The sequence below is a fragment of the Marmota flaviventris genome, chromosome 14 (genome assembly GCF_047511675.1).
Source record: "Marmota flaviventris isolate mMarFla1 chromosome 14, mMarFla1.hap1, whole genome shotgun sequence".
Lineage (NCBI taxonomy): Eukaryota > Metazoa > Chordata > Mammalia > Rodentia > Sciuridae > Marmota > Marmota flaviventris.
This window is the reverse complement of record NC_092511.1, coordinates 82,458,819-82,481,309: the sequence shown is the minus strand read 5'-3', so window position 1 is coordinate 82,481,309 and position 22,491 is coordinate 82,458,819. Positions and strand designations below refer to the sequence as shown.

Below are 22,491 nucleotides of genomic sequence, written 5' to 3'. Positions count from 1 at the left end.
ACAGCTTTAAGTGTCCACAGGAATACCCACATCTACTTGTTACTACAGGACTTCACAGTCCCCTTTTAATTGTCCAACTCTTCACCAGCTGTTATTTTATAGTCTGAAAATATGAAATCACTAAAGTGAGGTTCCCCTTCAGAATATTGTTGAAAACAGATTAAACATGGAGATATCACAGATCCCTGTTCTTAAATGTTAAAAATATTTTATATTAGTACATAGAATATTCTTTATTCTTAGATATATTTTGTTATGTTCTAAGGAGCTCTTGTTCCCCCTTTTTGATAATAAGGTCTTCTGAGACCTTTCCTTTATAGTCATTTGGTTCTATTGCCTTTTTTGCGGAGGGAGTGGATACTGGGGATTTAACTCAGGAGCACTTAACTTGAGCCACATCCCCAGCCCTATTTTGTATTTTTTAATTTACAGAGAGGGTCTCACTGAGTTGCTTAGTGCCTTGCTTTTGCTGAGGCTGGCTTTGAACTTGCCATCAGTCTCCAGAGCCACTGGGATTACCAGCATGTGCCACTACACCTGGTTGTTTCTATTGCTTTTAGCCTCTCTTAATACTCCAGTGGCAAACTGTTTTCTTTTGTACCCATGCAAATAACCTTTTTTATATAGTTGGGATGGGGAAGTGTGGTCATAATTTGTCATCAGATAGTTTTGGTAGGTTCTTTCCTTTCTTGAGTTGAAACTCTCACTTCTATTAAAACATACATTCCACTTTTAATGCCTTCTTGCCTCCATGCCACCTCTGACTGGTTTTGCCTTGGAAATTGCCAAAGTCAACCTTAAAATCCTGCAGGCAGGCCAAGAACGTGGCCAAGGAGTTTTAGAGGTAGATCATCTCCATCATTAAGTTGCTGCCATAGGCAGAGTACAAAAACCCTCTCCTCCTTGCCTGTGCCTTCCTCACAACAGGAGCTAGCCATATCTCACTAGATGCCTGCACCATCCTGGGGGTTGGGAAGCAGAAGTGCAAGAAACCCACAGTAACCTGGTGCTGCTGCCAACAGACCAGGACTGGTACCTGCAGCACTGCCCCCTAGGGGCTGGGGAAAACTCCCTTTATTTGTTCTTGATCTTCAAGGAAAAACTTTATTTTTTTTCACCATTGAACATATTAGCTTTCCATAGATGGCTTTTATTATGTGGAGGTAATATTCTTTTATTCTTAGTTGTTGGAATTTTTATCATGAAATGGTGTTGAATTTTCTCAGATTCCTTCTCTGCATCTATTAGGATAATCAAGTGATTTTTAGTTCTTTGTCCTGTTTATTTAGTTAATCACATTGATTTTCATATATTGACCCACTCTTGTATCCCAAGAATAAATCCCACTTAGTTATGATGTATTATCCCTTTAATTGTGTTGTTGAATTCAGTTCTCTGGTATTTTGATATAGATTTTTGCTTCTACGTTCATCACAAATATTGTTTTGTGGTTTTGCTTTTTAAATCTTCTTTAATTTTGATAGTCTCAGCATGAGTTTGGAAATGTTCTCTTCTATTTTTTTAGAAGAGTTTGATAAGGATTGGCTTCAATTCTTTAAATATTTTTAAATTCTTTAAATATTCTTGTTTTAATATTTATTTTTTAGTTGTACATGAACACAATAGCTTTATTTTATTTATTTATTTTTACGTGGGGCTGAGGATTGAACCCCAGGCCTTGCACATGCTAAGCGAGAGCTCTACTGCTGAGCCACAATCCCAGCCCCAAATTTTTAAATATTCTTTAGTAGGAGATTTTTTGGTCACCAATTCAGCATTTTTACTATTCTAGCTACAAGTCTAATAAGATTGTCTTTTTCTTCATTACTTGATATTAATAGGTTATATCTTTGTGAGAATTTATACATTTCTTTTATGCTCTCCAATTGGTTGGCATTGAATTGGTCTTATCAGTCTCTTAGGATCCTTTTTATTTGTATGTCATTAGTTGTAATATCTTTTCTTTCATATCTGATTTTATTTATTTCTTTTTTTTTCTTTTTTTTATTGGTTGTTCAAAACATTACAAAGCTCTTGACATATCATATTTCATACATTTGATTCAAGTGGGTTTTGAACTCCCAATTTTACCCCAAATACAGATTGCAGAATCACATCGGTTACACATCCACATATTTACATAATGGCCTATTAGTAACTGTTGTATTCTGCTACCTTTCCTATCCTCTACTATCTCCCCTCCCCTCCCCTCCCATCTTCTCTCTCTACCCCATCTACTGTAATTCATTTCTCTCCTTGTTTATTTTCCCATTCCCCTCACAACCTCTTATATGTAATTTTGTATAACCATGCGGGTCTCCCTCCATTACCATGCAATTTCCCTTTTCTCTCCCTTTCCCTCCCACCTCATGTATCTGTTTAATGTTAATCTTTTCTTCCTGCTCTTCCTCCCTGCTCTGTTCTTAGTTGCTCTCATTATATCAAAGAAGACATTTGGTATTTGTTTTTTAGGGATTGGCTAGCTTCACTAAGCATAATCTGCTCTAGTGCCATCCATTTCCCTGCAAATTCCATGATTTTGTCATTTTTTAGTGCTGTATAATACTCCATTGTGTATAAATGCCACATTTTTTTTATCCATTCATCTATTGAAGAGCATCTGGGTTGGTTCCACAGTCTAGCAATTGTAAATTGTGCTACTATGAACATTGATGTAGCAGTATCCCTGTAGTACGCTCTTTTAAGGTCTTCAGGGAATAGTCCGAGAAGGGCAATAGCTGGGTCAAATGGTGGTTCCATTCCCAGCTTTCCCAGGAATTTCCATACTGCTTTCCAAATTGGCCACACCAGTTTGCAGTCCCACCAGCAATGTACAAGAGTACCCTTTTCCCCACATCCTCTCCAGCACTTGTTGTTTAACTTCATAATGGCTGCCAATCTTACTGGAGTGAGATGGTATCTTAGGGTGGTTTTGATTTGCATTTCTCTGACTGCTAGTGATGGTGAGCATTTTTTCATGTACTTGTTGATTGATTGTATGTCCTCCTCTGAGAAGTGTCTGTTCAGGTCTTTGGCCCATTTGTTGATTGGGTTATTTGTTTTCTTATTGTTTAATTTTTTGAGTTCTTTGTATACTCTGGATATTAGGGCTCTGTCTGAAGTGTGAGGACTAAAAATTTGTTCCCATGATGTAGGCTCCCTATGTACCTCTCTTATTGTTTCTCTTGCTGAGAAAAAACTTTTCAGTTTAAGTAAGTCCCATTTGTTGATTCTTGTTATTAACTTTTGTGCTATGGGTGTCCTATTAAGGAATTTGGAGTCCGACCCCACAATATGTAGATCGGAGCCAACTTTTTCTTCTATCAGACGCAGAGTCTCTGATTTGATATCTAGCTCCTTGATCCACTTTGAGTTAACTTTTGTGCATGGCGAGAGGAGGGGATTCAGTTTCATTTTGTTGCATATGGATTTCCAGTTTTCCCAACACCATTTGTTGAAGATGCTATCCTTCCTCCATTGCATGCTTTTAGCTCCTTTATCAAATATAAGATAGTTGTAGCTTTGTGGATTAGTCTCTGTGTCCTCTATTCTGTACCATTGGTCCACCCGCCTGTTTTGGTACCAGTACCATGCTGTTTTTGTTACTATTGCTCTGTAATATAGTTTTAAATCCGGTATCACTATACCACCTGATTCACACTTCCTGCTTAGAATTGCTTTTGCTATTCTGGGTCTTTTATTTTTCCATATGAATTTCATGATTGCTTTATCTATTTCTACAAGAAATGCCATTGGGATTTTGATTGGCATTGCATTAAACCTATAGAGAACTTTTGGTAATATCGCCATTTTGATGATGTTAGTTCTGCCTATCCATGAACAGGGTATATTTTTCCATCTTCTAAGATCTTCTTCTACTTCTCTTTTTAGGGTTCTGTAGTTTTCATTGTATAAATCCTTCACCTCTTTTGTTAGGTTGATTCCCAAGTATTTTATTTTTTTTGAGGATATTGTGAATGGAGTGTTTTTCCTCATTTCCGTTTCAGAAGTTTTGTCGCTGATATACAGAAATGCCTTTGATTTATGCGTGTTGATTTTATATCCTGCCACTTTGCTGAATTCATTTATTAGTTCTAGTAGTTTCTTTGTAGACCCTTTTGGGTCTTCTAGGTATAGAATCATGTCACCTGCAAATAGTGATAATTTAAGTTCTTCCTTTCCTATTTTTATGCCTTTAATTTCTTTCGTCTCTCTAATTTCTCTGGCCAGTGTTTCGAGAACTATATTGAATAGAAGTGGTGATAGAGGGCATCCCTGTCTTGTTCCAGATTTTAGGGGGAATGCCTTCAATTTTTCTCCATTGAGAATGATGCTAGCCTGAGGCTTAGCATAGATAGCTTTTACAATGTCGAGGTAGGTTCCTGTTATCCCTAGTTTTTCTAGCGTTTTGAACATAAAGGGATGCTGTACTTTGTCGAATGCTTTTTCTGCGTCTATTGAGATGATCATATGGTTCTTATCTTTAAGTCTATTGATGTGGTGAATAACATTTATTGATTTCCGTATATTGAACCAGCCTTGCATCCCAGGGCTGAATCCTACTTGATCATGGTGCACAATTTTTTTGATGTGTCTTTGTATCCGATTCGCCAGAATTTTATTGAGGATTTTTGCATCTAGGTTCATCAGAGATATTGGTCTGTAGTTTTCTTTCTTTGAGGTATCTTTGTCTGGTTTCGGGATCAGGGTGATGTTGGCCTCATAGAATGAATTTGGCAAAGCTCCCTCTTTTTCTATTTCCTGAAATAGCTTGAAAAGTATTGGTATTAATTCTTCCTTAAAGGTTTTGTAAAACTCCGCTGTATACCCATCCGGTCCTGGGCTTTTCTTGTTTGGAAGTCTTTTGATTGCTTCTTCTATTTCATCTATTGATATTGGTGTGTTTAAGTTGTGAGTATCCTCCTGACTCAGTCTGGGCAAATCATATGACTTAAGGAATTTATCGATGTCTTTACTATCTTCTATTTTATTGGAATATAGGTTTTCAAAATAATTTCTAATTGTCTTCTGTATTTCTGTAGCGTCTGTTGTGATATTGCCTTTTTCATCCCGTATGTTAGTAATTTGAGTTCTCTCTCTTCTTCTCTTCGTTAGCATGGCTAAGGGTCTGTCGATCTTATTTATTTTTTCAAAGAACCAACTTTTAGTTTTGTTAATTTTTTCAATAGTTTCTTTTGTTTCAATTTCGTTGATTTCCGCTCTGATTTTAATTATTTCTTGCCTTCTGCTACATTTGCTGTTGTTTTGCTCTTCCTTTTCTAGGGCTTTGAGATGAAGTGTGAGCTCATTTATTTGTTGGTTTTTCCTTTTTTTGAGGAATGACCTCCAGGCGATGAATTTCCCTCTTAAAACTGCTTTCATTGTGTCCCATAGATTCCGATATGTTGTGTCTGTATTTTCATTTATCTCTAAGAATTTTTTGATTTCCACCTTTATGTCTTCTGTAACCCATTGATCATTCAGTAACATATTGTTCATTTTCCATGTGATGTAGGATTTTTCCTTCCTTCTTTTATCATTGATTTCCAGTTTCATTCCATTATGATCAGATGCATGGGATTATCTCCACCCATGTATATTTACTGAGGGTTGCCCTATGGCATAATATATGGTCTATTTTTGAGAAGGATCCATGTGCTGCTGAGAAAAAAGTATATCCACTTGATGATGGTTGATATATTCTATATATGTCAGTTAAGTTTAGGTTGTTGATTGTGATATTGAGTTCTATAGTTTCTTTATTCAACTTTTGTTTGGAGGATCTGTCAAATGCTGAGAGAGGTGTGTTGAAGTCACCCATAATTATTGTGTTGTGGTCTATTTGATTCTTGAACTTGAGGAGAATTTGTTTTATGAACGTCGCAGCACCATTATTTGGTGCATAAATATTGATAATTGTTATGTCTTGTTGGTGAATGGTTCCTTTTATCAGTATATAATGTCCTTCCTTATCCCTTTTGATTAACTTAGTCTTGAAGTCGATTTTATTCGATATGAGGATGGCCACCCCTGCTTGCTTACGAGGACCGTGTGCGTGGTATATTTTTTCCCAACCTTTCACCTTCAGCCTGTGTATGTCTTTTGTAATCAGATGTGTCTCCTGGAGGCAGCATATTGTTGGATTTGTTTTTTTAATCCATGTTACCAGCCTATGTCGCTTTATTGGAGAGTTTAAGCCATTAACGTTTAGAGTTACTATTGATATATGGTTTGTACTTCCAGCCATGTTTGATTGTTTATCTTCTTTTTTTTTAATTTAATTTAGTTTGTTTCTCCATGGTTAGCTTTCCCCCAGCCCTCTGTTTTTATAGAGGCACTTCCCACTGTTGGTTTTGGTTATTGTTTTTCATTTCTTCCTCGTGTAGTATTTTGCTCAAGATGCTTTGCAATGCTGGTTTTCTGGCTGCAAATTCTTTTAGCTTTTGTTTATCATGAAAGATTTTTATTTCGTTGTCGTACCTGAAGCTTAATTTTGCTGGATACAGAATTCTTGGTTGGCATCCATTGTCTTTCAGTGTTTGAAATACGTTGTTCCAGGATCTTCTCGCTTTCAGCGTCTGTGATGAAAAATCCGTTGTTAACCTTATTGGTTTACCCCTGAATGTAATCTGCCTCCTTTCTCTTGTAGCTTTTAATATTTTCTCTTTGTTCTGTATATTGGATATCTTCATAACAATGTGTCTTGGCGTTGGTCTACTGTGATTTTGTGTGCTCGGTGTCCTGTATGCATCTACAATTTGTATATCTGTTTCCTTTTTTATTTCTGGAAAGTTTTCTGTAATTATTTCATTCAGCAGGCCCTCAGAACACACACACCGAGCCGGGATCTGCTGCATTCAAGCTCCGGTTCGCCTGCTTCTCATGACTCAGCACTAACGATCCCGCTGAAATAACTGGTTGGCCCTTATGAACTTTCAGAGGTAAAAACCAACCGAGCCTTCATAGGCAGTGGCCACAGGATTGAAACGGGGATTGGGAGAGACAGTCAGGACCCACCCGTTGCATTGATTTTATTTATTTCAATGTCCTTTTGCTCGTGTGTGGCTAAAACTTTGTGAATTCCTCAATTTTTCTAAAAATCCAACTCAATTTTATTAATTTTTTTCTTCTCTCTTTCATTAAATTGTCTTCTAATCTTTATGATTTTCTTTCTTTGATGAGGTGGGTGGGCTTTGTTCCTTGGTCTCATCTTTGAGGTATAAAGTTAGGTTTTTGTTTCTGATCTTCCTTTATCTTCAGAGTGGGCACATATTATTATGCTCTATTCCATAAGTTTTGGCACAGAGTGTTCTCCTTTTCATTTGTCCCATGATATTTTCTAATTCCCCTAAATGTCTTCTTTGACACACCAGATTGTTCCAGAGAGTGTTGTTTACAGCCAGGAGTGGCAGCATGGTCTTTTAATTCTAGTTCCTCAGGAGGCTGAAGCAGGAGGATCAGAAGATCAAGGCCATCTTGGGAAACTTAGCAAGGCCCTGTCTCAAAATTAAAATTAAAAAAAAAAATTCTGGGGATGTAGCTTAGTAGTGAAGTGTTTGCCTTACATAGATGGTGCCTTGAATTCTAACAATAGCACCAAATAAATAAATAAATAAACAAACAAAAAATAGAAAAAAGCATATTGTTTAATTTTTACATATTTGTGAATTTTTCAGTCTTCCTTCACCTATTGAATTCCAGGTTCCATGGTGATCAGAAAAGAACTTTTGTGAGTTCAGTCTTCTTAAATTGGTTATGACTTGTTTTGTGACCTAGCATGTGATCTACCTTGGAGAAAGTTTCATGTGTACTTGAGAAGAATGTATTCTTCTGCTCTTGAGTAGAATTTCTGTTTATATCTATTTGGTCTACCTTGTTGTTCAACTATGCTGTTTCTTTATTGATTTTCTATGTGGATGTTCTATTCTTTATTGGAAGTTGGGCATTGAAGTATCCTACTATCATTGAATTGCTTCAGTTCTGCAATGTTTGCTTTATATATTTAGGTTCTCTGATGTTAGTTCATTTGTTTTTACAATTATGGTATTTTTCTGGTGAATTGATCCTTTTATTATCCTTTGATCTTATTAAAATTTTGTCTCTTGTAATAGTTTTTGACTCAAAATTCATTTTTTTCTGACATGTTTAGCCATCCTTGCTGTATTTTGGTTATAATTTGCATGGACTATTTGTTGAATTACTTAACTCAGTCTGTATCTGTCCTTATATGTAAACCTGAATCTCTTGTAGACAACACATAGGTGGATCTTGATTTTTCATCTGTTCAACCACTCCTGTGTCTTTTGGTTGAGGAATTTAATTTATTCATAGTAAAGTAATCATTAATGAGGAAGGTGAATATTTTTGCTACAACATTTCTGACTCCAATCATGTGTGGTATTTTTCTTTCTGATGCCAAATTTATGTTGCCTTTTCTAACACCATTTCTCCAACTCTTGGACACCAGTTGTGTGTCCTACAATTCAGAGCAATTCTGGTACTCAGTACCCTGAATTAGTGTCATACTCCACACTCTTAAGGAATAGTCTTACAAGATTGTCCTTTCTTAAGATGACATTTGCAAGTATCAGGTCTCTGGGTTACCCACACTTTTGTCAAGAGTTGCCTAAAGAGTTATCACAATACTCCCAGGTCAGGTTCACTAATTTGCTACAATAGCTTACAAAACTCTGGAAAACCCTTTACTTGCTATAACCAGCTTATTTTAAAAGCTTCTAATAAGTAGCCAAATGAGGTACAAAGGACAAATTAGGGAAGAGTCCTAAACATCATGGTTTGGGACATACCACACCCCTAACACATAGATGCTTGCATGTTCTCCAAACCCTTTTGTTTAGTGATTTTTATGAATATTTTGTGACACAGGTAGATAGAGTAAGCCATTAGCCCTTGGTGATTAAGTTCAATCTTCATCCTTTCTTGCCTTCTGGGACTTGTAATGCAGTGGAAACTTCCATGCCTCTAATGATTCTTTGGTCTTTCTGGCAATAGCTCCCATTTAAAAAGTACATAGAGGTAGCATTCAGTCATCAGTCTTCTCTTGAGCATACAGAAGGCACTTAGACCTTTGGAGATTTAGAGTTATGGGAGTTATGTGTCAGGAATCAGGTACAAATACCAAATATTTATTTTTTATTGTGCCACAGAAATACATTACTAGCATTTTGTTAAAGGTTTGCTGCCAATTTTATAAATCTTTTGTTCCTGTTTTTTTAATACTGTTTTCTTTTATATTTTGTTGATTTTTATAGTGATATGCTTTGATTTATTTTTTTATTTTACATATCTTTGTTGTGATTACAATCAAACTTACCTAAAACATTATATAGTTATAACTGTCTGTTTCAAGATAATAATAACCTCAGTTGCATATAAAAACTACATTATTGCTGGGCATGGTGGTGCATGCCTGTAATCCTAGCAGTTCAGGAGGCTGAGGCAGGAGGATCATGAGTTCAAAGCCAATCTCAGCAAAAAGCAAGGTGCTAAGCAACTCAGTGAGACCTTCTCTCTAAATAAAATACAGAAAAGGGCTGGAGATGTGCCTCAGTGGTTGAGTGCCCCTGAGTTCAATCCCCCCAAAAAACAAACAAAACAAAAAAACTACATTATTACCCCTCTCCATGGAACTTTATATTATTAACATCACAATTTACATCATTTTGTATTGGGTAACCATACACATATTTTATAAAATTGTTTTAAAAATTTTGTCTTTAACTTTTATACTAGCATTGAAAAGCAATTTCCACAGTACTGTCACAGTGTTACATTATTCTGTATTGTTCTATACATTTACCTCTAACAGCAAGTTTTATACTTATGTATGCATAGATAGTGTTAGATAGCTTTGGTTTGTTTCAACTTGAAGAATTCTCTTTAATGTTTCTTGTAAGACTGGTCTCTTTATGTCCTCTTCAATTTTAAAGGACAATTTTGTCAGGTATTATATTCTTGGTTGGCGGGTTTACCTTTCTGCATTTGGAAAATATTCCACTGCCTTTTTGTATGCAAAGTTTCTGCTGAAAAATTCATTGACTGTCTCAGGGAAGTTCCCTTGTAATGTGATCTGTCACTTTTCCCTGGCTGCTCTCACAGTTCTCTTTATGTCTGATATTTCACAATTCAATTCAATTATAGTGTCTCTCACTGTGGAATTCTTTGGTTTCTTCTTATTTGGATTCCTAAATATAGATATTTCTTCCTTTTTTTTCAAATTTCAGAATTTTTTCCCCATTATTTCTTTGAGTAAGCTTTTGGCTCTGTCTTTTCTTTCTTGGACATTCAAAATTATTTATACTGGTCTACTCAATAAGTTACCAAGTTTCTTCATTTTTTTCACTTTTTGTTTTCTTTTTATGCCATTGAGTGGCTAATTTCAAATGATTTATCTTTAAATTCAGTGATTCTTCTGCTTGATCTAGTATGATATTTTGATATAGACTGATTTCTCTATTAAATTTTTCATTTTAGTTACTGTTTTCTTTATGGTCAAGACTTCTTTTGGCTCTTTTTATGTGTCTGCTAAATTTTTCATTTTGTTCCTGTTTTTTTCTCCCAAGTTTATTTTGAGTACTTTGCCAGGTAATTCATATATTACATGTTAGTAAAATTGGGGTCTAAAAGTCTCATCTTATTCCTTTTGGAGAGGCATGTTTTTCTATTTGTTCATTTTCCTTGTCTCTTAGTGTTAGTACCTGCACATTAGAAAAAAAAACAAACACGTTTTCCAGTGTTTAGGAACAGGATTTGTATAGAATAAGACCCTCAATGGGAAGCGCTGCCACGTACCTTTCAAACTCTCTGTGTATGTATCTTGGCTTTATTTAGTTGTGTAAATTCCCAGTTAGGGGATTTGCCTGTTTCTTTTTATCTTTGCTTTCTCTCTCTCTCTCTCTCTCTCTCTCTCTCTCTCTCTCTCTCTCTCTCTCGCCTTCCTTCCTTCCTTCCTTCTTTTTTCCTTCTTTCTGTCTTTCATGAATTCACAGACTCCTGTTGCTTTTGGTTCCTGTCTGCGGTACCACTGGTTTTCTGATGCAGCAGCACACCAGGATTCCTTTGAGGTCTCAGAGGCACACAGACATCTAGATTATACCAGGTCTCATTCATCCTCTGAAAATGGTGAGATTGAAGCCAGTTATGACTGTTTGGCATATGTTTCTTTCTTTTCTCTTCATCACAGAGATGAGCCAGGTTCTGGGATTCTCATTGATTAATTTGTGCTGACCAGGAGAGGGGCTCTGGCAGATGACTACAAAATAGTCCATCCTTTGGCTATACTCTGAGTGGCCCTCATGCATCTAGAATATGCTGGGTCCCACCAGTGCTCTAAGAGAGGTGAGATAAAAGCCAGTTCCTCAGACAGCCTCTGAAAATGTTGGAACACTGCACACTTGATCCAGCTCTCCCCTTCCAGAGAAAAGTTGAGATTTGGTGATTACTTTATTCACTTTATTGAACCACAAAGATAGGCTATATAAGTAATGACATGATAGTTCAAACTGCCACCATTTTCCCCAGAGGCTCACAGGTATCTAAAATGTTCCAGGTCCCATCAGTGCACCAAGACAAACGTGACAGAAGCCAGTCTCTCTGGCAGCCCCTGAAAAAGTTGGAAACTTGTACATACAGTCTAATCCTTTTCTTCCTCAGGAACTGAAATTTGGTGGTTTCCACCTTCTTGCTTTTCTGCTCTAGTTGAGGGGCTTAGCAGGTGCTTGCTTCCTAGTCTAAACTGCCGTCTTTGTTCTCATATCTCCTAGATGTCCACAGCATGCCAGCTTCTTACTTGCTTCAAGATAGGAGAGAAGGAACCAGTCCCGTGGGTAGAAGCCAGTCACTGGAAAATTTGGAATGTTGGATACACAGTCCATCTCTTCCCCTCCCCATGAGGAACCTAGGATTTGGGGGTTTCAGCAGTGCACTCTGTGTTGAGCCTTGGGAAGGGGCTACAGGGCGTACTTGCTTGATAGATATCCTCCACACTGCTATTTTTGTTCTCAGGGACTCCCACACAGGGTCCCTTCCTGTTAAGACTCAGATTCAGGTAAGAAGTAAATCAGACCAGACGGATGGGCAGCCCTCAGAACATTGGACTTGGATGTACAGTTCAGACCTTTCCTTCCCTCCCCTGGAAGAAGCTGGTACTGCAGTTTCATAGTTCTCTGACACTGTGCTGGGAAAGGGGTTAGGGTTTCATGGGTTTTGCTACCAGCTTCAATGTGGCTAGTTTCGTGCTTCTTATGAAATAGGGTCTTCATTTTTCATAAAAAGACTTGATCTGTGTTTCTTTGAATCTGTGTGTCCATGAGGGAAGGAAAGGCCAGAACTTACCGTAGAATTTCTCTGAGGTCACCTCCCAGTTTTTCTTTCTGCTTGGCTTTCTTTGATTTCCTTCTGCTTTTTCCCTGCAGAACTGCATTTCCTCCCAACACTGTCATGTTCCTGGACTAGTTTGCCTACCTTATTGTATCCAGCATAATCAAATCTCACTTAGATCTATCACTGGCTCATATTCATGTACATGTTTATAAATACTTACCTATCTGAATTTTGCAGTTTTTACAAATATGCTTTTCTGACTCAGTAACACATTGTGGGATTCTTTTTTTAACCAGGTATAGTTCTATTTTAATGGCTATTAACATTTCATTATGAAAGTGCACCAGTATTTTCTTCTTTTTCCTACTGAAGGTGGGTATCCTATCTCTAGTTTTTTCCCCACTACAAATATTGGCATTGGCACATGTGGTTTCAGATATTGAGGCTTTTATTTTGATGACAATTTTCAGGAGTGGAATTTCTTAGCCAAAAGGTTTTTCACCACCACACTTTCCTAATACCTTCCTTTACTGCTTATTGGTTGAAAAGCTGGGAGTGAAAATAAATTTTTTCTTTCTTTTATAAACCAAAAATTCTTGACAACCAGCATGCTGAGTTTCCTTGTGAGCTGAACTGTGGTCACTAATTTGGCCAGTGTTTTGCCTGAATTTTGGTTTGTTTAGCATTACAATCTATATGCAATTGTAGCTAGAAGTATTTACAATTGTTTTCATGTGGATACAGGTTAATATATATATACACACACACACACACACATATACACACATATATATATATATGTGTGTGTATATATATACACACACATATGTATATAATCATACACACTTATACACATGAATATATATGTATATACATATATATGTATATATCCTTATTGAGTTTTTTTGTTAGTCAACACTATTATAGAACGCTGTTTTTTCTTTTTTTGGGGGGGGAGGGGGTGGTGGTGCTAGAGACTGGGAACCCAGGACCTTGCATGTGCCAAGCAAGTGCTCTGTACTGAGCTATACTTCCATCCAGGTTGAATGGCTTTTTAAACTTTTAAAGTGCAATATGTACTGTTTTTCCCTTGAAAACAAAGTAAAGGTAAATTTCTCCTGATATTTGATGCTTAAATTTTAAATAGATGAAAAATAATATAGATTACAAATATTTTTGTCACAATGTTTAAGTTAGAAGGGTTACATGGAAAGACCACAAGAGATATTTTTTTCTTTTCATTTCACGTTATTCTGGCTCTAAGATTACAGAATTTCTTCCTGAATTCTATTTCAGAGTTAACTTCATCAAATATGTTTTAAGCATCTAACCTAAATCCTCTTGTTTTTGTTTTCAGCTGTTTTTACTCTGTAGAGCAGGATCTATGACTTTTGGGGTCACATTAGAAACGTGACCCACAAAGACCCTTTATGAGTCCCCAAAACCAAGTCACTAGTGAGAGATCAAGCAGAAAGGAGAAAGCTGGTTTGAAGATCATTTGCAGGACTTGGATTTATGTGCTCATTTGCATAAGAAATACTAAAATATGATATTTAATTAGATGTAAACTGAACTTCAACAGGAAGTAAGACCACATTTTATTTGGAGATTACATCTCCACTGGGCTATAAAATGACTTCTGGCTGGGCACGGTGGTGCTTGCCTATAATCCTAGCAGTTTAGGAGTTTGAGGCAGGAGAACGTGAGTTCAAAGCCAGCCTCAGCAAAAGCGAGGTGCTAAGCAACTCAGTGAGACCATGTGTTTAACTAAAAATAATACAAAATAGGGCTGGGATGTGACTCAGTGGTTGAGTACCCCTGAGTTCAATCTCCAGCCCTCCCACCCAAAAATAAAAAATAAAAGATAAATGACATCTGTTTCTATTCTTACAAAGCTGTAATCGAGGAGTGGGATAGCTGGGTTAAACAGTGGTTTCATTCCAAATTTTCTAAGGCATCTTTATACTGCTCTCCAGAGTGGTTGCACCCATTTGCAGTCTCACCAGCAATGTATGAGTGTACCTTTTCCCCCACATCCTCACCAACACTTATTGTTGCTTGTACTCTTGATAACTGCCATTCTGACTGGAGTGAGATGAAATCTTAGAGTAGTTTTGATTTGCATTTATCTAGTAATTGAGGTATTAAACATTTTTTTCATATATTTGTTGATCAACTGTCTTATCTTCTTCTGAAAAGTGTCTGTTCAGTTCCTTAGCCCATTATTGATTGGGTTATTTATTTTTTTGGTGTTAAGTTTTTTGAGTTCTTTATATATCCTGGATATTAGTGCTCTGATATATATGTAAAGATTTTCTCCCGCTCTGTAGGCTCTTTCTTCACATAATTGTTTACTTTGCCAAGAAGAAGCTTATTAGTTTGACTCCATACCATTTATTGATTCTTGATTTATATTGTTGTGCTTTTAGGCAAAAAAACCCAAACAAACAAACAACAAAAAAAAAAAACACTTCATTCTTCATATGTACCAGAAACATATTTGAGGTTTACAAAAGAGAACTGTCCTTTTTGTGCCTGATTACTAATTACTGTGTGTTGTTAAAAATGTCCTTTGGTCAAAGTTGGTCACATGCCCAACTCAGATTCAAGGTGGAAATGCAGGCTCTTCCTATGTATGGAAAGATCTGCAGTGTCACATCACAAGGGTGTGGAAGGATGGAGGGGAAATGTATATCTGCCTATGGTCATTGCAAGCAGTTTATATCCTGGTCAGCTATGAAATCAATATTATGTTTTTATGAGAAGGAAAAACATTTTTATGATAAATAGAAAATTTGCCTGTCATAAATGCATGAGAATCAGTAGCATGTACTGCACTTACTGACTTGAGGTTGAACATTAGTTGACCTTGAGACAACTCAAGGGAAAAAACAACTATTCAATGTGAATTGATCTTATTCCCACATAAACGGTGAGAACAGACTCCACAGTCTTTGGTCCTGTTGAAATGTTTCTGTTGATTGTTGTCCTCCTTCTTTTCCTATACCATACTAGTGTGAGATGCACATTTTATTATGACTGAATGTAAAAACAGCAATGTGTCTGTCCTTCTTTAGGTGTTTGCCCAGCTATTGTGAACATGGGGGTGAATGTTCCCAGTCCTGGGACACCTTCTCCTTTGACTGCACTCATGTGGGCTATGTAGGAGCCACCTGCCATTCCTGTAAGTTACACAACCCACTGCCTCTCCTTTCTGTTCTGATTTCCTGTTCATTATTTTGTGCATAAGTCTTTGTGTCTGTGAACCCCTGTACCAGTAGACAAGAAGCAAAAGTTTTTTTACAGACTCATTTTTGGCTGGTTTATTTTTAATTAATTTTATTTCCCAATGATGTTAAAGTAACTTTAAAAATTCATAACATCAAATACAACAGCATAAAGAGAAAAAAAGGCAAAAGAAAATAACCAGCAAAGGTAATATAAGTGTAGTAAAATAAAATATAGTAGGAAGTTAAAACTAAATAAACTGCATCCAGAACACACAATGGGATATCTTGTTCTCTTCCTCAATCTGAGTACACATATAGTTCTCAGTTCTTGTCTTCCAAAGATAATGTGTGGCCAGAATATCAACACGTAATTGAATGAGGAATGCCTCAGAAGTATGAGAAGAGGTGCAAATGTGGCCGTACTTTTAGATAATGAGAAAACAGGTAAACTTTCAGGTCCTGGCCAGTCTTGCTCTTGTTTGATGGTGAAGGAGATGGAAAGAATTAACACATCTGCAGAATTTACCATATGCCTGCCCAATTTTAGTCCTCTGCATTTTTTTTTTTACTGTTCTTGCAACTGTTTTTTTTTAATTGCTTTTATTTTTAAAATACATGACAGTGGAATGCATCATTCTCTGCATGTTTTAACTCCTTGAATCCTCAAAACAAGCATAGGAGGTAAGAGTTATTATTACCTACATTTGCACTTGAGGGAGGAAGGAGGCTGAGGAGATTTACATGGACTCACAGCTCTGAGCCTGGAGCCAGGGCTGTCAACCATCACCTATCTTTTTTCTCAAGAATTAGTCTCTGTCAGATTTCAAGCTAACAAAACTTTACTGACTACTAATTATTAGCTTTTAGAAGCATATGATTGAGCCCCTGAAATTCTCATGGTTTTCTGATTATTTACTTTTGTTTCTATTCACTTAGGACTTTTTATTTGTTTGTTTTAATTCGTATGTCACTCTTGATGTTTGGAGTCCCATCTCCACAGCACTTCCCCTCTCCCTTGGTTTTTAGAGGAGGAGCATGACATTTCACTACTGCCTCCTTCAGTCCCTTCCTGCTGGGGTAATACCACCATTGTACCATTAAAAACCCTTTTATGAGCCTGGCACATTATGCATACCTGTGGGAGAATGAGACAAGAGGACTGCAAGTTCAAGGCCAGCTTTGGCAATTCAACAAGACCCTGAGTGATTTAGTGAAACCCTGTCTCAAAATAAAAATTATAAAGGACTGGGGATATAGCTTAGTGGTGGAACACTTTCTTAGCATGTGCAAGGCCCTGGTTTTAATACCTAGGACTGGGGAAAAAAACAACTATTCCATGTTAATTATTAATTTTATTCTCACATAAATGGTGAGACATAATGTAGAGAATGGATTGTCACAAATCTAACTTTGTAGGAACTGAATCCCAGGGAGCTAGTATATCAGTTTGGAATGAGACCCCTGGGTTTCCAGATGTTAGAGTTCCACAGAGAAGCAAAAGAAGGTGACTCTTCCCCTGCATATCCAGTGATCAGTTCCATTTGTATGTTCATTTATTTTTATTCTGCTAGGTAAGAATTTGCTAAGGAACTTCTCATTTAAAAGGGGATGGACATCTGATCTCGGAAACCTTGGGTTAAGGATGTGGCCACAGGTGCAGAGTTAGGACTGAGATGGTTTCTTTTACTTACAGCCTCTCCTATCACACTAGAAAAGTTTCTTAGACAAAGCAGATACCCACTAAATGTGTTTGGTATCAGTAGCTGTTATCTAAACATAAATCCAAGTAACCCTGAGAAGAAAAACTTAACTGATAAATGTAAAGGGTTTTCCTCCTGTGGCCCATGATTTGTTTTATTAACTGATTTTATTTTATTGTGATTCTTCTATGGGTATATCAAAGGAAAGTTGAATATTGCCAAATCAAAACCAAGTGATCATGGGGCCATTATTTTTTGGTGAAGTACACAACAGGGATTGAAGTTCCAAGTATAAAATTAATGCATATATATATTCCCATTTAGATTAAATTTTTCCTAATCATTCTTCCTCTTCCTTTGTTCTTATAGGCAATTTGAGCCCCAGCCCAAATGTGTGTATGCGTCACTCTGGGCTATTTTCCTAGGTGGTTATTAGCATGTTTGTTTATAGAAATGTGAATGTAAGGGCTGGGGATGTGGCTCAAGTGGTAGCGCGCTCATGCGTGCAGCCCGGGTTCAATCCTCAGCACCACATACAAACAAAGATGTTGTGTCCGCCGAGAACTAAAAAATAAATATTAAAAAAAAAATTCTCTCTCTCACACTCTCTCTCTCACTCTTTCTTTAAAAAAAAAAAAAGAAATGTGAATGTAAGTGGCCAAAATCCAAGCTTGATGGGAAAACAATCCATGTTGTCTGTACTTTTATCAGTTGGAGATGGTACTAGTTGGACTCTTGATTTGGAGGCCTCTGATTTTACACACTGGACCCTTGATCATATTTAACAAAAAATTTTTCTTTTGTAATATCCTTGAACTAAACAGACATTTCTGTGTCCTTTTATTCTGTGAGATGAGAGAAAAATAGTTTTTATACAGATCCCTGGGTCATTCTTAACTATTTGAAATGAGGGGAATACACACACATATATAATATACACCCATACATATAGAAACACATATATAGATACACAGTGGTATATAAATGCATACTATGTATGTGTATGTGTATATATGTGTATATATACACACTCACATATACATAGAGAGAGGGAGAGCAGTCACTGTGGAATGACCTAAGTTTGTATCCTCAGTTCTACTAGGATCTCTTGTCTTGGTGTCACTAGCATAACCACTGCCCAAGTCTGTCTGTTTGGACACCTCATCTGATGCTTTTGCATTTCTTTTCTGGTAGCTGTGGCCTGTATTTGAGGCTTTCTGAAGGGTTTTCCCATCAAGACAATGTGTGATTCACACAGGAGATGTCATAGATTGACTATTCATTTAAAATTGTGCTAAATATCAATTAGGTTCAACATGTGGAGATTTTAATCACTTGCCTTTTATATAGCAAAGCATTTGTTGTACAAATTAAAAAATTGTGAATTAGGATAAATTAAAATTAAAAAGAGACATAAAATATTTTTGTTTAATTTTTTGATAATCATTTGCAAAGCATTTAAGAAAGTGTCTTTTAAAAATGAACTTAAAAATGGCATGAAGAACTTTTCTCCCCTGTAGGGCTGTTGGGCCTGCAGGTCTGTGTGGATCCACAGACCCGGGCTGTGTTCCGCAGGATGGGGTTTCTTTTCTTTTTTAGAGAGAGAGAGAATTTTAATATTTATTTTTTAGTTTTCGGCGGACACAACATCTTTGTTTGTATGTGGTGCTGAGGATCGAACCCGGGCCGCACGCATGCCAGGCAAGCGCGCTACCGCTTGAGCCACATCCCCAGCCCCAGGATGGGGTTTCTTAAATTTGTCAAGAAGAGGGCAAAACTGATTACTATGCTTGGAAACGCTTGGTGATCCAGGACAAAAATAAGTACAACACACCCAAATACAGGATGATAGTTTGTGTAACTAACAGAGATATCATTTGCCAGATTGCTTATGCCCGTATAGAAGGGGATATGATAGTCTGCGCAGCGTATGCATATGAACTACCAAAATATGATGTGAAAGTTGGCCTAACAAATTATGCTGCAGCATATTGTACTGGCCTGCTGCTGGCCTATAGGCTTCTCAATAGATTTGGTATGGAAAAGATTTATGAAGGCTAAGTGGAGGTGACTGGAGATGAATACAGTGTGGAAAGCATTGATGGTCAACCTGGTGCCTTCACCTGCTATTTGGATGCAGGCCTTGCTAGAACTACAACTGGCAATAAAGTTTTTGGGGCCCTGAAGGGAGCTGTGGATGGAGGCTTTTCTATACCCCATAGTACCAAACGATTCCCTGGTTATGATTCTGAAAGCAAGGAGTTCAATGCAGAAGTACATAGGAAGCACATTATGGGTCAGAATGTTGCAGATTATGTGCGTTATCTAATGGAAGAAGATAAAGATGCTTACAAGAAACAATTTTCTCAGTATATAAAGAACAACATTACCCCTGACATGATGGAGGAGATGTATTAGAAAGCTCATTCTGCTATACGAGAGAATCCAGTCTATGAGAAAAAGCCCAAGAGAGAAGTTAAAAAGAAAAGGTGAAACAGTCCTAAAATGTTCCTTGCCCAGAAGAAAGATCGGGTAGCTCAAAAGAAGGCAAGCTTCTTCAGAGCTCAGGATAGGGCTACAGAGAGCTAAACCAAACAACAGTTTTTCTATGAAGTTTTTTCAGATACAGATAATAAACTTATTGAACCAGAAAGTAAATGTCATGAAGAGTTGCTGATGTGAATAATTCAACTATTGTTTTAACATATAAATTGTTTTAAGTAAACAAAAGGTATAATTACTAAGTAAAGTTTTAAAAAATTAATCATCATTAGATAATAACAGCATTTAGGCAGATTAAGCCAATGCACTTGAGATCCTTGGACTAGACTAGAATAAATCTAATTTGTTTGATTTTGAAAATAAGGATGTGTAGGATTCTGATTCAGAGTAGATATCCCCAAATTTTTCACTCTGTGCCTCTGAATCTACCTGCTGCAGAGTTGAGATGGAAGGACACTCTCTGAGAGAAGATATGACCAAAAACGATGCAAGATGAGCCTCATGGGAGAAAAGTCTCACTCCATGGGCAATACGGAGAGTTCCATTCCCTCAAAGCCTCTCTGTAACACTGTGACTTCTTTGCAGTTCTATATGAGTGGTCATCTGAAGCCTACATGTAAGCACAGTGGAAACTCTTCAGGCCTCTACTACATTGACTTGGATGGAAGTACCCCTCTCGGATCAGCTCTTGTGTACTGTAACGTGACAGGTATGTTAAGCTCTTCTGTAAAAGTTAAATTCCTGTGGGTGTTTGCTCTGTGCAAAACCAAAATTAAGAAAGTCAAGGATTTACTGAGTTGACATGCTTATTTAGATGTGCATTGTGATTGTAATGTGGTAGCCAAGAAGTATTTTTAAAAAGTTAGAAAACAGGTAAAATGTGAGGGTTAATGGTTGTGTCCTTATTTTCTGGGAAAGTTCTTTCCTTGTGAAATAATACCAATAAGTCTTTGCTTATTAGTTTAAAAGAAAAAAGGATAAATGATTTTTTACATCAATAAATGTCAAACACTTCAGAGAATCTTTACTCTTTTTTCCTATGATGATGGAGATGGAGCTTGTGGCCTCACATGTGCTAGCAAATGCTCTACAGCTGAGCTTCATTCCCAGTTCTCTATTCACTTTCTAAATTTATGAAAATGTCCTTTGCTTTCTTTTGAATCTTTCAAAAATATTTTATTTTATTATCTGGATTTATTGAGATGTAATTGAGGTGTAATTGACAAATAAAAAGATATATATTTAAAACAGATAACCAGATGTTTTGAAATATGTATACATGGTGAAATGCTTGCCCTTGTTAAGCTAATTAGCATAGCCATCACCTTATGCCATTTATAATTCTTTCATTCTTTCTTTGATGAGACAGTTGAGATCTACTCTCCTAGTAAATAGTAGGTAAACACTACAGTGTTGTTATTATAGTCACCATACTGCATATTATATTATAGGAGCTTTTTTATTCTCCATATTTGAAACTTTGTACCTGTTGATCAAAATCTCTCCATTTCCTCCTTGCCCAAGCCCAGACACGGCCATTCTACTCTGTACTTCTAAGGGTGTCTTGTTTACATCTATATAAGCACATGAATGTTTCTGGAAGTTAATAAATGTTCCTAAATCATACATACAGTATGTAAGCATATATTTATGTGCAACAATGTGTTACCTAGAAAATAATTGTGTGGTAGATAGCAATAATACATGTTGTACACAAATCCTTGACACTTCCTATTTGATGTCTGCTTTTCAGAAGGACTAAATTATCAAGTCTAGTGAATGACAATTACCCTAACTTAATTGATGTGAGCCACAGCCTCTTTGAATATATAGCTCCTATCCATTTCTCTGTAACTGTGTCTGTGTGTACCCCTCCTCCTCAACATTGTTTCACCAACCAAAAAGGAATGTCCCTCCTTTGGGAAACTGTTTCTGTATTACCTTGGTGGTATAGAAACAGGTACTTTAACCTCTGCAGAATTTGAACCTGCACATTCTGAGATAATGTTAAGAAAAATATTAAGTCTAGATGATACTAAGGTAATTATGAGTTAGCTATAATTTGGTATCCCTATTATTACTACTATATACTGCCCTGATAGTGTTGCAGTTTCTACAAGGAGGGAATTATGCATGGGTTAACTTATGAGGGTTTGCAAGAAGCTTTAAAAAAGCCTGATATAGTTTATATACCTACTACCTCTTCATAGGTAAAACAAAGTCTGAACATTTTGGCAGTGGTTAATTGTGTGATGTGATCAGCATTAGATTAGATACATCTTCCTGTTTGAGAATGTACTAGCAAAATGTGGGAGCTCTTGGGGCATTGCTGTAGATGTGGGTTCAGCTGTTTTAGGATTTGGGGCAAGCATTTTATTATCAATGCTGACTGAAACATTGCAGTGTGATTGCAGAGAGAAATGCACTGGCTTAATTTTACCAAAAGATGAGTGATCAATAAAATATGTGGGGAAACAAACAAGGAGATCTTCCTAGATGTTGTCAATGTCAATGGTGATACTAGGCTTCCAAGTTACTCAATGTCTTCCTTGTTTTGCCTTCATTATTGTAGATCAGGTGGGAACAACTAAAACTTTAAGAAGATAGTGGCATCCCAATTATACATTTCTCTTTTATTAGTTAGGTGCTTAACTATCACTGAAGTCTAGGGCATGCTAAAGATTTTCATTATTTTGTCTTGTGTTAACCCTGTGAGC

General features: G+C 36.7%; 2 pseudogenes; one reads left to right on the top strand and one right to left on the bottom strand.

Moving 5' to 3' along the window:
* Positions 1 to 253: 253 nt before the first annotated feature.
* Positions 254 to 938, bottom strand: LOC114105546 (gamma-glutamylcyclotransferase pseudogene; annotated as a pseudogene).
* Positions 939 to 15,967: 15,029 nt separating this feature from the next.
* On the top strand, positions 15,968 to 19,891 carry LOC114105545 (large ribosomal subunit protein uL18-like; annotated as a pseudogene).
* Positions 19,892 to 22,491: the final 2,600 nt, after the last annotated feature.